This window comes from Sturnus vulgaris, chromosome Z, assembly GCF_052056855.1.
Source record: "Sturnus vulgaris isolate bStuVul1 chromosome Z, bStuVul1.hap1, whole genome shotgun sequence".
Classification (NCBI taxonomy): Eukaryota; Metazoa; Chordata; class Aves; order Passeriformes; family Sturnidae; genus Sturnus; species Sturnus vulgaris.
In genome coordinates, this window is record NC_142283.1 from 80,434,106 (window position 1) to 80,457,344 (window position 23,239).

At 47.7% G+C, this 23,239-nt stretch overlaps 1 protein-coding gene across 3 annotated transcripts in view; it reads right to left on the reverse strand.

Moving 5' to 3' along the window:
* ZBTB7C (zinc finger and BTB domain containing 7C) overlaps positions 1–23,239 on the reverse strand; it is a 151,919-nt gene that overhangs the window by 95,453 nt on the left and 33,227 nt on the right. Inside the window, exon 1 of one of the 3 annotated variants that reach the window (XM_014894878.2) lies at positions 10,770–10,905. The exons of the other annotated variants lie outside the window; for them this stretch is intronic. The gene's annotated coding sequence lies outside the window, so the exon portion shown is untranslated. Of the gene's footprint in view, positions 1–10,769; positions 10,906–23,239 lie in introns of those variants that run through there. 3 annotated transcript variants of the gene reach the window in all.

Here is a 23,239-nt window from a genome sequence, read left to right on the forward strand (position 1 = left end):
ATGTCCCTTGCTCAAAGCATTAGCTGCAGTTCCACTGGCAATGGGATCCTGAAGCATCCCAGTCCTCATCCCAAAATAAAAGAGTGGTTAAGTAGATGATACTGGAGAGGCAGATCCATGATCTACCTGGGGTGGGTGTGGTGGAAAAGGTGGGCCCACAGCCCATTCAATTAATGATATGGATAGCAGAGCACAGGGAATACCTGCCCATCACCTGCCCATAAACTACCCTTCTCACTGGTTTTGCCAAACTATTTCCATGACCAAATCGGCAGAAAAAAATTAAAAGCTGAAATAAACACAGGAGAAGAGCTTGTGTAAAAAAGGCAGATACATAAACCATATATATAGAGATATATTGGAATCACAGAATAATTGGAATGGTTGGAAGGGACCATTAAACTAAAAAAATAAACTGAAGTATTTTATATGTATATATATATATGTGCGTGTAAAATAGCCCAGTAAATCTCTATTGAGATGCACACACAGGTGAAAAGCTGCCAGTGCTGCCTCCAGTCACAAGGGTATTTACTCTACAACAGCCTCTGCAGCTCCTTAATATTATTTATACAAACAGGATTTGTCAAGCAACAACTACAGATGTTTGCAGTGAGTCTTCCTGCTTATCCACCGATAATACCGTGTGCCTGGGACAGCTGAACAAATCCTGCCACGTAAATAATAAATACACGTCTGGGTTAATCAGAAAGAGGCGGTGAGGAATCTGGAGATTCCCACAGACTCCCTGCCGCGGGGAAGGAAACAAGAAAATGCCCTGACCTAAGCAGGGGTGAGTCTGGCATACCCAGAGATCACAGGGAGATCACAGGAGCTGTTTGCAGATCGCTTACGGAGCATGAATAATTCAGGCAGAAGCGGCTGGGAGTATGAGAACAGATAGATGGGAGCTCGCTGCTGCTGCTGCTGCTGCTTTGGCAGGTTTTATTTTATCCAGCGAGGCAAGGAAACCACGAGCCCCAGCAAAAAATCCACTGCCAAGCTTTGCCAGTGTCGTGGCTTCACTGACAATCTTTTTTTTACAGATCCCCAAGCTGATGGTGAATGCCATCTCTCTTGCTCTTTGAGGCATTTTTGTGATTATGTGGCTGGACAGGTATGGCAAAACATATATATTTAAAAAAAAAAAAAAAAAAAAAAAAGCCCTTAGTACCGATCTGCATTCTGCTGCATAATGACACAGTTCATAGAAATGGTGTGGGTTGGAAGGGCCACAAGGAGGGACACCTTCCACTATCCCAGGGTGAAGCATCCACCAACCGAAAAAAATCCCAAAAAACAAAAAAAAACAAAAAAAAAAAACCAAAAAAAAAAAAAAAAAAAAAAACCAAAAAAACCAAACAAAAAAAACCCACATAAAACCAAAAAACAACAACAAAAAAATCAACCAAAAAAACACCAAAAAACAAAAACAAAACAAACACACACAAAAAAAAACAAAAAAAAACAAAAAAAAAAAGCCCCAAACCAACAAAAAAAAACAACAAAACAACCAAACAAAAAAACTTTAAAAAATAAACAACCTTAAAAGAAAAAGTAGTCATCTTCCAGGCCTCCTCCCACTTCAAGGGACCTAGGAAAAAAACACATCACCTGGAGACCAGACTAGCTTACAGCCTTCAGGGTCCTCTGCCCCTGCAAAAACTCATGAATCAGTGGAGTTCAGCTCTGAAGGAGAAGGATGGAAAAAAGAAAAAAATAGAAAAGTAGGGGGAAGAAAAAGAAGGGCTAAGGGATATTTCCTAATCCTTACTCCAAAAGAAAAATGTAGGTAGGGTTGCTCCTGTTGGGATATATTACTAGTCCACGCTGAACATATCACTAAGAGGGCTGGAAGCCAGGAAGCAAATTTAAAAAAAAATAAAATAAAGACATTCACCCATGATCATAACACAAAAATCCCAGTAAATCTGGTTCTCTGTGAACCACATGAGAGGCATCCAGGTAGCCCCAAGTCAGGAGTGAAACTTGGTGCTACCAGCTAACAAATTTACACCTTCAATTTTCCTTCAACGTAAAAATATTTAGTCTCTCCGTGCTTTCTTTCATTCTTGAAATACCTGAATTTAATATTCTTAATCAAAAACTGGATTTAAACCTACTTCAGCACCACTGCCAGTAGCATCTTTGGCTTAGAATGCTCAGTTTGGAAATGCCACCTCCATACAGTGTGTCTATGACACAGGCTCTAGTGCCCACATCAAGAAAACTTCACTTCAGTCTTTAGTATAAACTGACTGTCTCTGGTAGGAAAGCTGTTTCTTGCCTTTACTGACTGAGCCCAGGCCACATCTCTGCATTACCCCAAAATTACTTGGCCACACACCTCATTGGATCCTCAGGGCTTTGGGTTCTCCACCCTCGTGTTTACATTCCATGCAGAAAAATTAACTAATTAATATACGTCTGACAGATGTTCCTTGAAAGAGATATCATGCCTTCAAAACACAGGATGATGAAAGGAGCAATCGAGCAGATTAGACTGACCAGAAAAGCAAGGATTGTAGCAAGACAGTGGAAAGCACAGCTTTAAGTCTTTCTCTTGATATTCATATGGTTTTATTTGCATATCAAACTACATGCCAATTAGCTGTATATAAACCTATAATGAAATTTATGCTGTGCAGCTCTCCAAAGTGAAGAAAAGCCAGGGCTGGGCTGCATAATCACTCTTAACTCTGGCCCTCCAGGTGTTCCCACTCCAGCTCACTCCTAATGACCGTGTACTCCCAGTAACACAACTGTACAACGGGAATCCTCTGCCATCACACACATGGATATGCAACACTTCCACACACTCTGAGCTGCTTTGTGCATTTTTGCATTCTCCTCCAGCTAGTTACTCCTGGAGAAAAGAAGCCTGAGAGGAGATAGACGTTCTCCCTCCCCACAGCTCCCAGAGAACAAGGGATAGGATGAGGATGAGAGGGATCAAGTTGCCTCAAATTGCACCAGGGCAGGTTTAGATGGGATGCTGGGGAAAACTTCTTAATGAAAAGTGTTGCCCAGCCCTGACACAGGCTGCCCACGGCAGTCCCCATCCCTGGAGGGATTTAAAAGCTGTGTGGAGACATGGGTCAGTGGTGGCCTTGGCAGTGCTGGGGGAATGGCTGGGCTCGAGCATCTCAGAGTTACCTTTTCCATTGTAAGTGGCTCTGTGATTCCATGGTCTGCCTGCTGCCCCTTGTCTCAGACTGCAGGGCAAGTTTTGCCTCTGTTGAGGCTTCGTTTAACCAACCCTGTAGGAAAGTGGAGATCCTGCCTGAAGAGCTGCAGGCAATCCTGGCTGGAAACAACAGCAGAGATGTATGCTCTTATTTTAAATATCAACAGGAAGGTGGGGGTGCAATAGCCTGGTCCTGGAGCAGCACCACTTAGTCAATTGTGCTCTGGAAGAGATGTGCACTTGCAGTCAAACTGGCTGCCTTAACGAGGTCTTTGTGCCCTGCCAGGTCTCTGCAGAAGGCATCATGCAAAGCTGGAGCCTACAGCCCCCTCTGCAGCCACAGCTCACACCAGTTCCAGCCAGCACTGCCTGCATTTTGGGCCATCCACCCTGCCCACACAGGCAGGGGAAGGTCTGCAGAAGGGATTCCAGACACCTTTCACTGTCCCTGGTTGCCCCAAGCTTTGTCCAGCCTAATCTTGGTCACTTCCAGGGACGGAGCACCCACTGCTTCTCTGGGCACTCTGTGCCAAAGCCTCACCACCCTCACAGTAAAAAATTTCTTCCTTACATCTAGTCTGAATCTCCCCTTCTTCAGTTTAAAGCCATCACCCTTTGTTCTATCACAACTAAGAACTCTATCCTTTGTTTTCATTATAAGCCCCCTTTAAGTACTAAAAGGCCACAGCAAGGTCTCTCCAGAGCCTTCTCTTCTCCAGGCTGAACAATCCCAGCTCTCCCAGACTGTCTGCACAGGAGAGGTGCTCCAGCCCTATCAATGAACCTGCAATGCTTGGGACCATCTTTTGGGCTCAACTGCAGTAGCGAGTTTGACTAATTTGAGTGATCAGGCACATATTCAGACATAAAACATTAATATGGGAACAAATCAAAAGCAGTCTGTCTGGGCTCCTGCTTTGAATTCATTACATAGATTGAAAAAGAAAAAAAAAAGAATAAAAAAAACTTTAAAAAAAAAAGTTTTTCTCTTTTCTAGAACGTATGAAAAGGTATAAATTCCTGACTGACTGCAGCACCTGAGCTGGCTGTGCTGGTAATTGGAACCAGCGTGCTTCGCTTCCCGGGTGTCCCATTCACGAGGGAGAGAAGGAAGCATTCAATTTTCCAACAGGAAATTTCATCCCCGGAAAACAATCCACCTTCCTTGACTCCGAGGAAGAGCCCAAGGGCGAGTTCTCTCCTCGACCACAGCTTCTGCTTCACTGCCAGCCCTGGCCAGAGCTCACGCCACCCCAAACCCATGGGACTGCCTTCAACACTTCCAGCTCTTTTTAAATTTTTTTTTTCCCTTGTTCTAACACATTGTTTGTCTTTTCCTTTGGGAATGCTCAGAAGTCCACTTTGCAACTTTTCTTTCCACAACCAAATGGGCTAAAACAAGCCTGGATTTTGTCACGATGGTTTTCCTTAAAATTTCCACCCAATTGCAGACCTGGGACTTCATGGAAAGCACCCAAGTGCAGCCATGGGCCATGGCTAACATCGAGGGGATATTTGTGGGACATTTGAGTACACTTTAAGTGGGTTTTTCTAATGAGCCTAGGACCTTCCCAAGCCATATGGGACTGAGCAAAAATCATGTTACACCAACAGCTTTTCTTTAATAGCATTTTGAAACTCGTTTTTCATTCCTAAAACTGCTGTCTTAGCACGGAGTGGAATAAGGCTTCAAGGCCACAAAAACCCATCAGACACTCCAGCAGGACTCAAGAAAGCCAAACAGCAGGCAAAGAGACTGAGCAGAGTGGTGGCAGATTAAATGTAGCACCAGTCAACATGAAACCAATGCAAAAAAATAAAAAAAAACCCTGACAATGGTCCCTGTAAGAATTAAGTTTCAGGATAAACAGACTCAGAAGCAATCGTCCTGTGCTTCTGCATGCACAGCTCAAATTTAAAAATCAAACTTACTTCTCCTTGCAACACTTACTTGGAAAGTTATTCTTCTCTTCATTATTTATGTTCCCACTGTAACAGCTTATTTGTTTATGCACTTATAGAAAAGCTGAATTATTAGTCTTCTTCACCTGGTTTCTGAGCTATCCCTGACTCCCTCCATCCTGGTACCTTTCACATCCAGAACCAGAGGGCTGAACAAGAAACGAATCACAGGCAGTGCACGGAGGAGCTCCTCAAAACCACGTCAAGTTCCATCTTTACACCTTTAGTCTCCTTAAAATCTCTAGAAAAAGGCTGTCACAGAGCTATTCTTGACCAATAAAGACAAACAGTCATCTAATCCCCAGTGCAGCACTGTTAGGCTACTTTTAGCTGTAATCAGGGTACTTTCAGCTGCCTTGAGCTGACCCCTTGACCAGGGGAATTTCTGAACCAGGCTGGTGTCTGAGAGGGCAGACCTGGAACAAGAACTGATGACAAAAGGGGCAGAAGATGGGCAAGGCTAAGGACAGCAGCACAAGATAAGGAAAGCTCAGCACAAATTCAGTATGGAATCACATGGAATGCTGGATATTTTGAGGTATTTCATGCCAATGTGTGGCACTTGCTGCTCCTCCACTTCAGTAAAAGATGAGGAGTAAGAAACCAGGGTAAAGTTTCCCCAGTCTATGCTAAGTTAGGCATGAGATGCCTTACACAGCCCCAAGGAAGATATAAAGACTGCAGCATCCAAGTAGTGGAAGAGCCCTCAAGAAGCCTCCTGGTTCACCCCCAGCCCAAAGCAGGCATCCCTGAGGACATGTAAGAAATGCTGGTGTAGTTCAGGACTGCCAAAGATAGATCCACAGCATTGACAGGACCCTGCTGTTTCATCTTTCACGTGTAAAGAGCTTTCGCTGGATCCTACCAATGCCTAAAAAAGCCAAGAAAATCTGGCAACGCCTCTGCTGGACTTCATCCTGGCCTTGACACATAAGGCTTGGACCCTCCAGCTGGACACAGACTCTGAGTCCTAAGCCAGACCTGAACACCAGATCTCACTGTTCTCCTTCAGCTCCAAGGATCACTCTAAACACCAACAAATTCTGGGGCAAATTAAATGCATCTATTTTTGTAAGCCAGGATCACTTTTGTTGAGCTGTCACTGAAGCTTTTCTTAGAAGTCATTAATCATGATGGGCAAAACACAATTCCATCTCGCTCCTCTCCAGCCTCTTCAAAGGGAGGATGGCAGCACTTGAGCCACTGCCTCACTGATTGTCCTACTGTTCCACAAAGTGGTTCCTCTCCAGCAAATTGAACATTGAGAGCCATCACAGAGCCTCAGACAAAGGGGCCAGTGACTGTTTCTGGGATTATTAGAGGGAAGCAGAAAGAAGCCTATTACAGGGTCTTTGTGGCACTTAATGTTGACAGCTGAAAATAATGGATAGGACAAAACAGAGCAAAGATGATTTAAATTAGGCAACTCCCGGGAAATGGTGCTCACGAAGGCTTCCAAAGGAGAACTTCCATTTCTAAGCACTGCTAAGCCCCCAGTGGGTGTGCATTCCCCCCTCTGCAGCCCACGCACACACAGACACAGCCTTTCTTGGGTGCTCTGCAGAGCTTTTACTCAGTTTGCCAGTGGCCACTGCACCCTCCCCATTAGGGGATGGAAAAGGCGTATAAAAGAGCAGCATCAGCCACAGCTCATCAATCCCTCAACAAAAACAGCCTTTAATTCCTATCCACTGCCACAACTTCAGGGACCTGTAAGAAGGGATTTACACATCCACATTTGTTACACAGCTCCTCCAAAACCACCTGGAGGACAGGAGATTCACTCCTGCTCCAGGGGATTGAGGCAGACAGAATGCCAAAGGTTCTGACAAAGCTTTACTGCCCTCTTATGCCAGTCCCAACTCTGTGGGACACATGTGGGCATCATTTTAAGTAACAGGCACTGCCACCAATACACATCTACACTCTCTCCCTTTCAAGAGGGCAGCAATCAGAGAATCACAGAACCATCTCAGTTGAAAAAGAGCTCCAAGATCATCAAGTCCAAGCTGTGCCTGATCCCCACATTGTCACCAGCCCAGAGCACTCAGTGCCACATCCAGGCCCTCCTTGGACACCTCCAGGGATGGGGACTCCAACATCTCCCTGGACAGCCCCTTTCAATTTTTTAATCACCCCTTGTGTGAAAAAATTCCTCATGTCCAGCCTGAACATTCCCTGGTGCAGCCTATGTCCTCTCCTCCTGTCCCTGCTCCTCGGAGCAGAGCCCAACCCCTCTGGCTGTCCCCTTCTGTCAGGGAGTTGTGCAGAGCCACAAGATCCCCCCTGAGCCTCCTTTTCTCCAGGCTGTGCCCCCCAGTTCCTTCAGACACTCCCACAGGACTTTCCCTCAATGCTCAAGCCATTCTCAGTCTGGACAGCAAAGCACAGTAAGGGAGGAGAGACAAACACGTTGCACATGGTGAATTTGCTGGCTGCCCAGGCTCAATAGATTTGTTTATGCTGTGGCAGCAATCTGTCTTTTCAGGCACAGCACTTGGGTTTTATGAAATGAAACACCACCCCAAGCAGCTCCTGAACATCTGAGGATGCAAGCCCAGCCAACCCTGCAGTGGATTAAAGCTGTTGAAAATGGGCTCCTGTGCACAGAGCCCTCTGGAAGCACCTGCACGATGATGGAGTTTCACACCTTTCTTGTACCCATGGGTGTAAACCAGGAGATACAGGGCTGCTGCCCTCTTTGGCCACCCAAAGCCCTGAGACACCCTAGCAGCAACTGGAGGGTGACAGTGGGACTGATCTTGGTAACAAACACCTCTGAGACCCTAAAGGAGGAGCCTTCAAAATTGCTCCCGAGGTCCCACACCACAGCCCTCCGCTGGGACACTCTGGGGCTTCTCCCTTCTGCAAAAGCTGCCTCTGCAGGGCAAGGGAGAGAGAGCTCTGGCATGGCATAAGGGTCGTGGACATGGCAGCCAGAGCTGGGAATGCTGCTCTGGATTTGTGCAGCATCTGGATCCTGCAGCAGCACCAGCATGGGGTAATGGTTGTGACAGAGGTGGAGTAGGAGGAAGGAGAGGAAGGGAGAAAAGAATGAGAGAAAGGCAGGAGAAGGAGAGGAAGGAGGGGAAGGAAAGAGGGGAAGAGAGGAAGGGAAAGAAGGAAAAGGTGGAGAGGAAGGAAAGGGTGGAGAAGGCAGATGAGAAGGAAAAAAGGAAAGGAGAAGCAAAGGAGAGGAAGCAGAGGAGGATGAGGAGGAGAGGAAAAAGAAGAAGGGGGAGGAAGAGAAGGAAGGAAGCATTCTTTTAATCCATTATGGAGCAACGCCTGAATCCACCCAACACAAAACGAGGCCACAGCACTGTTTTCCCCCCAGACAGTCAGTAAAGCTGCTCACCTCCTGTCTCCTGCTTGGCACAGATAACTGGCATTGGAAAACCCCGGAGAGAAGAAGCACAGAGGCGTTACAGCACAGAGATGCTGTGGAAACACCAGCCAGAGACTCTCCAACAGCAATGTGCCAGGCAGGAGGGGAAAAGCTACCTGCCCCCATGGACGAGCCAGTCTCTTCCTTTCAATCCCTTTTGTGAAAAAGGTGACTCAGGAAAACTGGAAAGGAAGCCAAGGGTGGTGTTAAAGAGGAACAAGACACCATCTGTTCTCAAGCCTCACAGCTGGAAAGGGCATAACCTGCCCTTGGCCTTGCTGCAGAGGACACTCTGGTCCAGAGAGGACTTGTAGGAGAGGACAACTCTGCCTGCTGGGTTTCCTGTGCTGGGATTCACCCCATCACTGAGCTGGAGCACCAGAGGCTTTGCCCAGCTCCCAGCCCTGCCCATGAACCCCCACGGAACATCACATCTGGAAACACCTGCTTAGGATATTCACTCTACACTGCCTAAAAAGATCAGCCACAGGTCAAGATGTGGGCATGAACCAACTCTGCAAGGCATATCAAATGGTGAGTATGCTTGTGGTACTGTAGTGGGGAAATGCTTATTTACAATCCTCATCTATTTCTTACAGGCTTTACAGTACCACAGTCCTCACTGTGGATTTGGAGTCGGACTTCAGAGCTGATGTTCATGAAGCTCAGATGGAAAGGTGAGCAAGCCCTCGGTTCAACTTGTGCTTCACTGGAAAGAATGAAAGGGAAAGAAAAAATGAGAGAGAAAGAAATAAAAATAAAACAGGAAGCAAAACAAGGGAAAATTGAAAAAACAGGAAAAAGAGAGAGTGAAAGAAAGACTGTGAGAGAAAGGAGAGAAAGAAAGAAAGACAGGAAAGGAAGAGAGAGAAAGAGGAAGGAAGGAAGGAAGGAAGGAAGGAAGGAAGGAAGGAAGGAAGGAAGGAAGGAAGGAAGGAAGGAAGGAAGGAAGGAAGGAAGGAAGGAAGGAAGGAAGGAAGGAAGGAAGGAAGGAAGGAAGGAAGGAAGGAAGGAAGGAAGGAAGGAAGGAAGGAAGGAAGGAAGGAAGGAAGGAAGGAAGGAAGGAAGGAAGGAAGGAAGGAAGGAAGGAAGGAAGGAAGGAAGGAAGGAAGGAAGGAAGGAAGGAAGGAAGGAAGGAAGGAAGGAAGGAAGGGAAATAAAATGGTTGAAAGAAAAGGGGAGACAAGAAAAGGGGGAAGGAAAAGGAGGGAAAGGAAAGGAGGGAAAAAAGAAAAAGAAGGGAAAGAAAAGGGGGGTGAGAAAGCAAAGAGGGAAAGAGAAAGGGAGAACAAATAGTAAACAAAAAAGGGTGAGGTTAAGAAAAGAAAAAAATTAAAAGAGAAAGTCAGCAAGAAAGAAAACCTAGAGAACTGATACTCTCCCAACACTAAAAGAACAACCTCAAGTCACTTTTTTTTTTTAAAGTCTGAGCCCTTCCTAATAAGATGCCCAGCAGGCTGTGAATTATCCAGCCATAAAACTTCCACTTGCATGTGACATTTGCTGGTAGGAATAAATCAGGGCAAAGAAAAGAGGAGCCGCTTTGGAGTTCAATGAGTATTATCCTAATTCTAAACGTATTAGCAGTGGTCTGAAAGCAGGACATTGTCATCCAGACAGACGGACAATGTTCATAACCAATGGTAATTTGTAGGACGCATAATTTGCTACTACCAAAATAGCACAGCATGTGGGTTTTTTTGCCCTTTTTAGTCTATAGCTGTGCCGTTTCTTTTGGCTTGTTGAAAGAAATCTGCTCTGCACACGCGGAGCAAGAGCTCAGACCTTCAGCAGCTCATAGAAAACAGGTGGCCAGGCATCGGGGGAAATACAGCCTTTTGGAAAAAGCTAATAAAATAAGCAGATGATTATAGAAAATGGAGATGAAACTGGCTTCTCTTTCAAAAACAGAAAGTCAGAGGAAAAATAAGTTCAGACTGAGCAAATGCTGGCTGAAAACACACCCTGCCACCACCTCTCTGAGTTTTAACAACACCAACAGAGTTTTCACCGAAAATAAAATAAAAAAAAAATTAGGAAAAGAATAATCATCCCCTCAGGGCTGACCATCCCCAAGCCACAAAGCTCAGCTTCCCCAGGCTAGCCTGACTGTTGGCTTAACACCAAGCAGGTTGGGGGCTCGGGAAAGTCAGGTTAAAACAGACTTGCTGCCTCAAGACTTCCTCCCTGCCATCCTCATCTCCCCATCAGACAACAGCACACAGCACTTACATGAGAGTTGAAATTTGGTCAAGTCCCAATCCTTTAACTTTCCATGGGGAAAATGTTAGGAGGTACCTCTCCTGCACCCTCCAGGACCACTCTCTTAAACTGTCGGCTATTTCATAGTGGAGATTCACCCAAAAAAAAAAAAAAAAAAAAAAAAAAAGAGAAGGAAAAAAATAAAGCAAAAACCCACCCCAGGAAAATAAATGCCTGTATCCCTAACAGAGCAGCAGGGTGGAGCCAGCACACCCTTATATTTAGCTGCAGGCAAAGCCTTAAAGTTGTAGTGCGTTTATTTTCCATCAAGCACATCCATGTACAAGATAAAAAACTCCCCAAACTCCTGCTATTTGCCCCATTCTTCTTTCATGGGGCACACTGGGATTGTTATCACTGTTTTATTTTTATTTTCTGAACTCAGGAGCCTTGGGATGGATCAGAAATTTCAACAAGCTCAGCTGAAGTTACCTCAAGCTCAAGTAAGTGCAGTTTCCCACTACCCTGGGAAAATAAATTACCAATTTTACTTTTTTTTTCTTTTTTTCCTTTACAGTGGAAAAGGTAGTTACCAGGCATAAATCAGAGCTCATATTTAGAAAATGCTCCATGGGCTGAGCGGTCTCAAAGGCTGTGAATCCATTCCCATCCCTACCTGCCCCAGCAGAGCTGGGTGGCAGCCAAGGTCAAAGCCCATCTGCAGAGGGCACATTTTGCCAGGACATCCAACACAAACAGACACGGGGGGGAAGAAGAAGGAGGGGGGAAAAAAAAGCCAGGAGCATGCTCCCAAACCCCTCCTGAGGCTGCATCCAGAGCATCCACCCCAGCTTGGCCTCGCAGCTCCCTTTCATGCCCTGCCAGCCCCCCAGGCTCTCCAGCAGATGCTGTGTGTGCATGGAGCTGCAGCCTGGCTCTGCCAAAGCTGGGGGACGGCACAAGGCTGGGCCAGCTCGTAAAAAAAAAAAAAAAAAACAAAACACAAAAAAAAACCCCAAAAAAACAAACCACGAGCATCTGCACTTTGCCACTCGCACAGCTGTGACAGCAGGGCCTGGAGAACTGGAGGTGGTGGGGGGAAAGGGAAATGAGTCCATCACGCTACTGCAGGAGCTGCCACTGACCTTGCAGGGAGCCTTCCTCCAGCTTCAGGGAACGAACTGAGAGGACTGAATAGGAAATTTCATCTTTCTCAGCGTTTTCCTTTAAACTTGTCCAGCAAAGCTAAACACAGAGGAGCATCTGAAAGCCCTCAAGAGGAGAAATCAATCCTTTGCTTTCCAAGCAAGTGCCTACAGATCTTGTTTGGAGAGTCATCTGCTCATTTTCTCTTTATTCCATCAGAAGGGTTGTTCCTCCAGCAGTCCTAAGCTCTGAGAGGACAGCCCACAATCCTCTCCATGAGGATCCACTGGATCTACCCTGCCTTGGACTAAAACATGAAAGCACCCACCAAGCCCACGCTCTCCCATTAAATCCTGCCTCCACTTCCAGCAGTGCTCCCTGTCACTGATGCTTCAGCAGTATTGACCCCAAAGTCTGTTTTTATCATGCATTTTAAGAAAATTTGGAAAATATTTCTCCTCAGGCACCCTGTGAGCAGGAACTGCCATCCTTCCCATCCCTCTCACCGAGGCACAGGGAGGTGCCCTGAATAAAGGCAAGATGCAGTTGTGGCTTTTCCCCCAAACACATGAATCCCTACATAAGATGAGTAGGCAGTAGTGAAAAGCCATTTTTCCTACCCATCTGAAATTTCAAACTGAGAGGCCATCTGGGATCTCTTCTTCTCCTGCACTCTGTAACAGGAGCTGACATTTATCCAGCGACAAAGAAGGAGCATCATCATAGACTTAAGGGCATCAGATCAGCCTCTGGAATTCTGCTGCCCAACCCATCCCCAGGAGCAAGCTGCCCAGGGAAAGGGTTCACATCCCACCCTGGAAACACTCAAAGCCAGGCTGGATGGGCATTTCAGCAACCTAATGCTGTTGAAGATGTCCCTGCCCATGACAGGAGGATTGAAACTACATGGTCTTGAGGATTCCCTACAACCTAAACTGTTCCATGACTCTCCTCCAAAGCACTTCAGAACTTTTTGCAGGAGTTCCTTAACAGATCATGGAATGGTTTGGGTTGGGAGGGATCTTAAGGATGATCCAGACCAAGCCCCTGCCACGGGCAGGAACACCTTCCACTATCCCAGGCTGCTCCAAGCCCCATCCAACCTGGCCTTGGACAATTCCAGGGGTCCAGGGACAGCCACAGCTGCTCTGGAAAACCCAGAACCATCAGCAAGTTCAGCTTTTCCACCAGGTTTTACCATGTCACAGTGACAGACAGGACATGGCCTGTTAGACAGCCACAGCAGATGTGATTAGAAGTTGGTAATTAACTCATGATGCACACAGCAGAGCAGCTTCTCTTGCTGCACAGCCCAGCTCTGGAGGGACATCCTGAGGAAAAAAACTTACTCTGTCAATGTACAGGCATTTGGAGGCAACCCAACAGCAGATCTCTTCACTGAAAGGGACTTTTTTTTGTTTGTTTGTTTGTTGTGAACCACTGGTTGCCAGTGCAGGACCTCACACTGGGCATCTGTCCTACCATACAATTTGCATGACAGATGCTCTTTAGTCTTTCCAATTGTTGAAACAAAGTGGGTACTGAAAGAGGGCCTTTGAGGCCAGCAGGGGCTTCAAATATAGTCAATGTTGAGCTAATTCTGCAGGGCAGTGTCTCCAGCTTCCTCCACCCCCTCCATATTTATGTTACAGCCATTCAGATCCATTTTTGCTGACTGTGTCCTTGCCCTCCCTCTGCCCTCTGCAGAATTTCATTAATCCCGCTTTGCTAGCTGGGGGGGACAAACATTCCCTTATTTTTATTTAATTCCTCCCCTCTCTCCCCTTGGCTTCAAACCACCCTCATGGATCTCTCTCAGGTATCCACACATAACATCCTTCAGTGTGACCCAGGGAGAGGCAACATTCTGGGGCCAAATGCTTCTGCTAGATCTTAAGTCCTGGTACCAAACTGGCACCATTGGAGCACACTGAGCATCTGGCACCTGATTGCTGAGGACCAGGAGCCCAGCCTAGGACCAGAAGGCATCTCACCATCATCACCACAGTGCAAAACCTCCTCTAGGGAAGACACAGCCCTTGAAGGCAGCAGGGTCAGCAGCCAGAGCTGCCAAAATAGAGTTCAAGCCGCCCTGGGGTGACTCAGTTATCGAGGAAAGCTGGGGACAGATCTCAGCATCTTCCTCACCCAGCACCAACTTGCTCTGCACAGCATGGGCAAGAAGGCTCTTCCCAGCACATGAGCTCTGGGGTGATGCCTAAATGCTCCAAAGCACCAGCAAGAATGGCTGTGAGGAAGCCACCCAGGCTCCAGCTGCCTCCTCTCCCCACACAATCTACCATCAGCAGAGACACGCTCCAAGGAGTTTGTCAAAGAGGGAATTGGAAAGAATAACATGCTCAACTCTTATTTACCTGGGTGGGAGTTTGGCACTTCATGCCATCAGTCCTCTCAGAAATTCCAGCTTAACTGCTACAATGAAAAGGAAATATTTTTCTACACTGGGGTTATTAGATGTTGCCATAGTGGCATGCGTGGGTGTGCACTTCGATACTAGTTAAAGGCCCAGATCTGCAAAGATGCACATAAATCACTTGACTCCCATGAAAACAGCAAGAACAGTCATAAAATGACCCAAGAGCTGAGATCAGATCCACCCAGACAACTTCACTGTGTGCTACTGAGGCGTAAAAGAGGGAGAAAGAAAAAGAAAAGACACATAAAAATTTTATTTCACCTCATGATGTTTCTGCATCAAGCATGTTTTTCTGTGCTGATGTAACACTTACTGAACACTTACTAACACTTACTTACTCTCCTTGACTCCTCACAGCTGTGATGGAGGGATGTGGATGCTGGCTGGGGCTCCCCACGCTCAGCCTGGTGTCCCTGTCTCCCCTCGGGGCAACAACAGGGATCTGACCACTCACTCCAACAACTGTGATGCCTTTCCCACCCAAATCCTTCTGTCTTCTTGGCCTCTTCGCCCACCTTCCCAAACAGCTGCAAAACAAATCAGCAAGTGATGCACGAGCAAAGAGGTGAGGCTGGTCATGGAGACCAGGGGTTTAAGTAATAGAAAGGTGGGAGTGGGTGGGGAGGAGGGAAGAGGTTTTGTTGAGAGACTTGAAGGCTGCCCACCCCTTACCTTCCACTTTTGGGTTCTGTCATTGCAACCTGGTCTAGCGGAAAGCGTCCCTACCCACGGCAGGGGCTATGTGATCCTTAAGATCCCTTCCAACATAAACTATTGTAGGATCCTAGAATGGCTGGAAAAGACCATGGGAAGCTGCTGTAGGGAGGAAGTTCTTGACCCTCCCTATGTCACTGCCCAACTTCCATGGCAGCCCTGTGGCTGTGGCTCAGTCCATGTGTGCAGGGGCACTCAGCTGCCAGGGGTCTGCAGGCACACAGACAACCTCCCACCCATCAGCACTTACACAGGGGCTCCGTGACAGCCACATGGCACACAGCAAGGTTGTCACCAGCACATGGTATCTCATTTGGCACTAAATCCCCCCGTATAAAGAAAATGTGTTAAAAAAAAAAAAATTAAAATTGTACGGCAGCATCCCCAGGCCAGCTCCCTGCTGCAGCTGCTCTGGCACCAACAGCCCTCACAATAAAAGCTTCTGAGTCTTAGTTTTATATTTTTCCCAAAGTGATGCTGGCTTATCTACTCCCTCCCACCCTACAAGCACCCAAGCGACACCTTACACACTCATCCCCTCCCATGGCCTCCACAGCTCCTCCATGAGCTCTTCATGCAGGAACAATTAAGCCCTGCTCAACTTTTCCATTAACCCAAGCAGCCCTTAGTCATGTCTAACGAACTCACAAGTTGCTGTGTTTTTTAATTTGATTCAAGACTCGCGTCTGCCCGGCTCAGACACATGCAAAAGGTCCAGTCCCTCAGTGCCTCGCAGTCAAACACCAGTGAGGCAGCTCCCTGTCCCTGCTCTGCAGAAGCTGGATGACTACATGAGATGCCAGACAGCTCAGAATTAGGTCCAGGATTTATCCCAGGAGTGTCTGGCTGCACAGAGATTGCAGGCACCCTCAGGATTAATTTGTTTAAAAGCATCCACCCATCTGCAGTTGGGTGGCAACCACATGGCATGGCTCTACCATCACTGGTGTGTCTCAAATCATTGCAGATGTCTCATCACCCGGGTCATCAGGGTCTCTGGCAAGACAGCTATTCTGAAAAAAACTAGGCACTTCAAATTATTCCTAGTCCTCTAACAAATCTGACCCTCTCCCACTTCATGGTTCAAGAATTGCTGATGGGACAGGGAAAAATGCAAGTCTCAGATTTGCTGCCTTGAGAAGCCAGATGAAAAATACTACATTCAAACATGGTAACAACAACCAATTAATTGATCACGCAATCACTGCAAACATGGTAAAGTATGGCACTAGCAGGCTTTGGAAGGAGATTTAGAACCATGAAATCAAAGAATTGTCTGGCTTGGATGGAACCTTAAAGGTCACCTAGTTACAACCCCCATGCCACTCCTTAGTCCATTCTCTTTGTCACTTAAGACACCAAAATAATCATCAGGGGAAAAGTTAGTCGAGACCAATCAAGGCAAAGTCACCAAGCTGAGCTCCCTGAAGCATCTGGTAAGAGGCAGAAGTGCTCACCCATTATTTTACTGTCTCAGGCTACCTGCAGACTCAGGAAGGCACTGCTATGCTTGGATTCATGGAGATAATTTTGCAGTCACAGTCGTTAGGGATTCATTTAGAGCCTGCCTTTGTAAACCAGAAAGCTTAATAAAAAAAATGCATGCAAGTCTCTGCACCTACAATTTCCAGTACATCACCTGCCCAGGGCATCATCTCCACTGTAGTTTCAAAGGGAGGTGTGATGATAGGAATATATGAAGCTCATAAAGTCTTCATGAAAACAAGCGACCTCATCAAGCGAGAACAACTAAGTGATACTACTGCAAAAAAAGCTGCAATGGGAGCCTGACACCTGACAACACCAGGTAGAAAGCCCCTCCAGAGAGCTGCTACCAGCCCTAAGCCAGCTCTGTCCCAGTACTCTGCCCAGCATGTCCCACACAGTATAAATCACCAGGCCAGAGCTTCAAAGGATTTGCTCCTTCAAGCATGGAACCCCATGTCCACGAGGATGCTTACAGGAGGGTGCCTGAGTCTCATCCTCAGCCAGCAGAGCACAATCCAGCCCTTCATTAATGACCTGAGGCTGTATGGGAAACATCAGGGCATGAACTAGAATAAACTCAGGAGGAGATGGCAAAAAAGAGGTGACCAGCAGGTGTTGTGACCACACAAGCTGCCCAAACACACCTGGAACAAAGAGATTCAGAACCCTGAGTCTTCCCCCCTCTTCCTCTGCCTTACCCCACTCTGATCCTCTCTCCCTTGGTCTCTCTCCAGTCTGCAGCATGTGGTGACTGTAATTATGGTTCACCTCACTGCTGCACAGCCACACCACCTCCAGGTATTTAACTTCTTTTAATCTTGCTTCATGTTTCAGTCCCTACAGCCCACTCGTGATGTCTGCTACTCTTCTTCCAACATCCTCAATTCATCAATAGCCATGTCAGGCTTTGACCTCCAATTTTCTAACTGCTCAGTTAAACCACTCTGCCACTGGCCCCGCTCCTGCCTTTGTTAAAAACGAGGGGGGAGCCTCATTTGCTTTCTTATTTGATCATCACTTCACTTCTGTGGTGTGCGCTCTGTTTCCCCGTCTTGAAAACCCATAAACCAGCCCCATTCCAGACTGGTGCTGGGGCTGTTGTTACCTTTAATGAGAGGAAATTACGGTTAATGCCTAATTTTAATTTTTCCCCCTCCTTTAATTTTTTTTTTCAATAGCTTTCCCAGAAAAAGCAGCTTTGGCAGAGTGCTGCCACCTGAATGCTAATGAACGCCGAAGGGACCTGACGTGTCTGCCTCCCTGCCAGACATCAAATTGATTTTCAAATTGCTTTGATGACATAAGGTGGTTTCACAGTTTGGACCTGTGTGATTACCTGAGCATTTATCTCAGTGGGCTCTTCCACTTGCCTGCTTTAAAATAACCCAGGCTGCTGGATTGGACCTTTGTGATGGAGGTTATCGTCCCACAGGCTGCAGCCAGATCACGGGAGCCCAGTCTGAATTTGGATAATTTAGATATGCCTGAGGCCCACAAATGAGTGTGGAAGCCAGTTTGCAGCTGAGCTTCAACTAATCCTTTTGCCTTCCAGTTCTGGAGGACAAAGAAGACCCCAAAGAAGGTGGCTGTCCCATCCCTGGAAACACTCAAGTCCTTTTGGGATGGGGCTCTGAGCATCCTGGTCTGATGGAAGATGTCCCTGCCCATTACAAGCAGCCTTCACAAACGAAACTATTTTATGATTCCAAAATATAAATTTGGTTCAGAGCTACGAAAGAGTTTTGGACATCTAATGAAATTCAAAAATTAATTTCACTTGGGGAATTTCAACTTTTGTGCGTGGGCAGCACCTGACTTAACTGGCTGATGCTCTCTCTCAGGCCAAAAGCACGAGGATGAGGAAGGAAGGACAATCAGGGAGCTAGAGGATGTTCTGAGCAGCCAGGAGCTCCCCATGGAGACATTGCAGAGCTCAGGCACACTCATCCCTCCTTCCAAAACACTCACCCTCTGAGTGGATGCTGGATGGGAAGGAGGTGCGGCTGACAGAAGGAAAACATGATTTAGGGATGGCTGAGACTCTCCTCCATGAGCAAAGACCCAAGCCCAGGAGGAGAGGAACAGTGCCTGCCAAAGGGAAACCTGAGCATCGCATCGTGCCAGGCACCAGTTTTAAATCCATGGGAAAAGGCAGCAAAGCAAGGCCTGCAAAAACACAGCCCTGTCCCATTTTTAGGACACCCAGGATTCCACTGAGCCTCAATCTACTACCTAGTGAGCAGAGACCAGGTCACGGACTCTGCCAAGACCAGAGGGATGCAAGACAGCCACTGTGCCAGCTGGACTTGGACTCAACTGATAAAGGCATAAACTGCTGCAGGCTGAACTCAGCCTACAGATCAACATGGATCAGAGACTGGATTAAAGGGGGAGTGAAGGGAAATACAAACCACTCGCATTAACCTGTGGGTAACATCAGCAGTGACCCCAAAGGTAGTATTTCTTTTATTCCCACGCACGGCTGTGTCTCGGTATGCACAACAGCTGGAATGCAAGAGGCTGGAGTGCAATTTATGGAGTGCTTTGTGACGACAAGGGATGAGGGGAACAGCAGGACAGTATTTATTATTACCATTTTACATTAAAAGGAGCACAGTTCATCGGTGGTTTACATTTCTGGGGCACCTTTCATCTCAAAAGATAAGAGAAGTATCCTGCTAACAGGAGACAGGGGTGTGGGTGAGCCGAAGTCTCACCACTGGATCTATCCAGGCTAATAAATATATATATAAAAGATATAAATAAGATATATATATTAGGGACTAGAGAAATTCGAATTACCACCTTTGAGTGCAGCCATTTACAGAATCACAAAAACACCATTCTCCCCAGACCTTTGAGTGAACCCTTGCTGTGCCCACATGAAGAAGTAATCAGCACTTAGCAGCATTTCTCTTCCTGCTTTGTATTGCCACACAGGCACTCCCCATTTGCACTGCATAAAGAAAATAATAAATCACAGGCACCCTAAATAGGCTCAAGGGTGGGTTCGTTTTTTTTTTTCAGCCAGACAAGCATGTGCTCCTTTGGCACACATCCTGCTGGATTTGGAGAAGGGTAACTACGGCACAGGTTGCAAGAGCAAGCCCTGACCAACCTGAAGACATCAACTTGGTGCACAAGCTGATGGATGGGAGATCCCAATGTCCATGAGGGCTTCACACCTGCCTCTGGGTGTGTGGGTGGAAAACGCTCTTACCCAGATTTATTTGGTTTGCATGCCCGGGCTTTGGTGGGTGCAGGGGTGGCTTCTGTGAGAAGCTGCCAGGAGCTTTCCCCATGTCGAGCAGAGCCAACGCCAGCCAGCTCCAGGACAGACCCCAAGCCCATCAGGAATGATCCTGATGTCTCTGGGATAATGGATTTAATAAAAAAAAAGTTGTTGCCCAGTTGTAATTGTGGCCAGAGAAGGGTGGAGTGAGATCATTTGAGAGGAAAAACTCTGCAGACACCAAGGGCAGTGGAGAAGGAGGGGTAGGAGCTGCTCCAGGTGCCAAGAGCTGAAATTCCCCTGCAGCCCATGGAGAGGCAGCTGTGCCCTGCAGCCTGTGGAAGGCAAAGGGATGCAGAGATGCACCTGCAGCCCCTGGAGGAGCCCACATCAGCCTGAGGAGGCTGTGACCCCATTGAAAGCCTGTGCAAAGGAAAGCACATGCTGGGGCAGGGAAGGACTCCAACTCCTCTCCCTGAGCAGTAGCAGGACCATCATGTGATGAACTGACCATAACCCTCAGTCCCTGTCTCCTTGTACCACTAGGGGAGGAGGGAGGGGTGAAGGGAAAGTGCTTTAAAGTCTGCTTTTACTTCTCATTATCCTGCTCAGATTTTGTTGCTAATCAATTCACATAATATTCCCCATTGGGATCTGAGTCTGTTTTGCCCACGATAGTATTTGGTGAAGGATCTCTCACAGTTCTTATCACAACTCATGAATTCTTCACTTTATTTTCTCTCCCCAGTTCAGCCGTGGAGGTGAGTGAGAGCTGCTTTGATGGGTGCCTGAAATCCAGCCAGGGTCAGCCTGAGGATATCTGAAGAGATACTGCCAGCAGGTCTAGGGCGAGGACTCTATCCCTCTGCTCTGGTACGACCCCTCTGGAGTCCCACATGCAGCTCTGGGGTCCTCAGCACAGGAAAGACATGGACCTGCTGGAATGAGTCCAGAGGAGGCCAGGGAGATGCTGCAGGGCTGGAGCCCCTCTGCTCTGGAGCCAGCCTGGCACAGCTGGGGCTGCTCACCTGCACAAGAGAAGGCTCCAGGGAGAGCTCAGAGCCCCTGCCAGGGCCTGAAGGGGCTCCAGGAGAGCTGCAGAGGGACTGGGGACAAGGCAGGCAGGGACAGCACACAGGCAATGGCTTCCAGTGCCAGAGGGCAGGGCTGGATGGGATCTTGGGAAGGAATTGCTGGCTGGGAGGGTGGGCAGGCCCTGGCACAGGGTGCCCAGAGCAGCTGTGGCTGCCCCTGGATCCCTGGCAGTGTCCAAGGCCAGGCTGGACAGGGCTTGGAGCAGCCTGGGACAGTGGAAGGTATCCCTGCCATGGCAGGGGGTGGAATTGGCTGGGCTTTAAGTTGATCTTTGGATCCCTTCCAATCTAAATCATTCTAGGGTTCTATGATCTCTCTCCCCACAGTGCAAAGTGGAGACATCTCTACCAACAATAAGCTGCAAACCGTGGTGCAGGAGAGACCTGCACAAAATAGCCCAGGGATGACAATCCAGCCTTGTTTTAGCATCAGGGCCACAGCAGCTAAAGCAAAACAACAACCACCATGCAGAGCAGGAATACTTTTACACCATCAGCTACCCAAAACACTTCTAGACCCCATCCAAACTTTGCCACTACCACAGAAAATGAATTTTGCCTTGCACCCTGTAGCAAAGAGAGCTGCAGGTTGCCTTTTCCAGACACAGCTGCTTGCAGTATGAGTAACAGAAAATGTGTTTTCTCCACATATGGGCAACCATCTGAAAGCCCTGCTACACCAACCTGACGGCAGAACCAAGCAAATGTTTGGTGACATTTCCCTATTGCTGTCTCACAGTTAAATAAGCTTTAAAAAAAAAAAAAAAATCCCTTGCTTTGGTGCTGGCTAATTCTGTTTTTAACAGCATGAAAATCCTCCGGAGCTCAGCAGCAGAGACTGAAGCAAGCCAGGTAAAAGTAACAGGAGAAGAGAAATATAAACCCGAGCATCCTCCCTCTCCTCCAGAGAACAGCAGTGCCTTGCTGTTAGCAATTAAAGAAACAAAAGCCACGAGGCTGCTGCCATCCCCCTGCACACAGCTCTTCCCAAACCTCGGATGTGGATGACAGCTACTGGATCCACACTGTGCAAAATGTTCCTCCTGAGGTTTGCGACCTCCATCTCGCGCGCCGCGGCGTTGACAGCTCCCAGTCGCCAGTGGGCACGGGAATTCTCCGGCAATTCCAGAGGGATCACTCACCCCTCCACGCGTCCCAGCTCCCTCTGCCTCCCCCACCACCACACACTTGCTTTTGGAAGCTTAGCCTGTTAATTAGGGTAAAGGAAGCCAGCATGTCCAGCCCTGACCTCCAGTGTCCTCAGCTCCTCTGTCTGGTGGTGTTGCCCTTGCAAAAAAGCCTGCCAGTCCCCTGGAGGGACAGGGCTGCTCTCTGCCTCGTGGGAGCAAAGGATAACACAGCAGAGAATTACCCCAGACTGCTGAGGGATGGTTCAAACAGGGGAGCAAGGTGCAAAGGATTTCATGCTCTGGTCTGAAAAATCAGCAGCTTTTTCAGAGTAATTTCTGGACAACCCTGTGATTTCTTTTTTTTTTTTTCCCAATTTCATCTGCTTCCTGCCTATTGAATATCACACAGTTTCCTCCAGAACACAGAATAAAATTAGTTGAGACTCACTGCGATGGAAAAACTCTTTTTTTCATACCAATTCTTCAGACCCAGGGGAACGACTACAGTGGAAAGGAGCTGAAGACAGAAACGAGCTGGGGGCTGGTCCTCAAAGACCAATTAAGCCTCTGGCATCCTTCATTTTGATGATGCTCCTCCCTGGGCTCCAGCAGGCAGCATGATGCATCTCCTGCCCAAAATGCTAAGGAAAGAACACACATTACTGCCTGCAAAGAGGGTACATCAAGATCAATGGCTGACTGCAGACCCCAGCGTGGGGATGATGTCACCCCACCGCCAGACGCGTGGCAACGAGCCCTGCAAAGGAAAACATCCCGCATCACCAAGAGCTCTGTTGAGCTTACCCTCCAAAATACAAAGGGGCACCGACCTGAAGAAAACCACAGACTTTGCTTTTTAGGAGGGTGGGAAGATGGTGCTGAGAGAGAATGGCAGCACTGCAGATCAGGATTGTAAAAACACTGAACAGTTTGGGTTGGAAGGACCACGCTGCTCCACCTTCCACTATCCCAGGCTGCTCCAAGCCTCACCCAACCTGGCCTTGGACACTTCCAGGAATGGGGAATCCATCATCTCACTGTGCTTGGTGAGCTCAGTCAGGATAATGCTCCCTAAGCTGTGGTGCCAGCTCCCCAAGGTGTCTCATCACCTCCTCAGCCCTGGAATGATGCCTCAGTAACTCTTGCCAGTGGATTCATCAGGGCCTCACTTGCTTTACTGTGGAGCCCAGGATGGTCAGCAAGGGCTGGGATGCTGCTTTGGACATCATGGGCAGCCCCACAGCCCTGCCATGGAATTC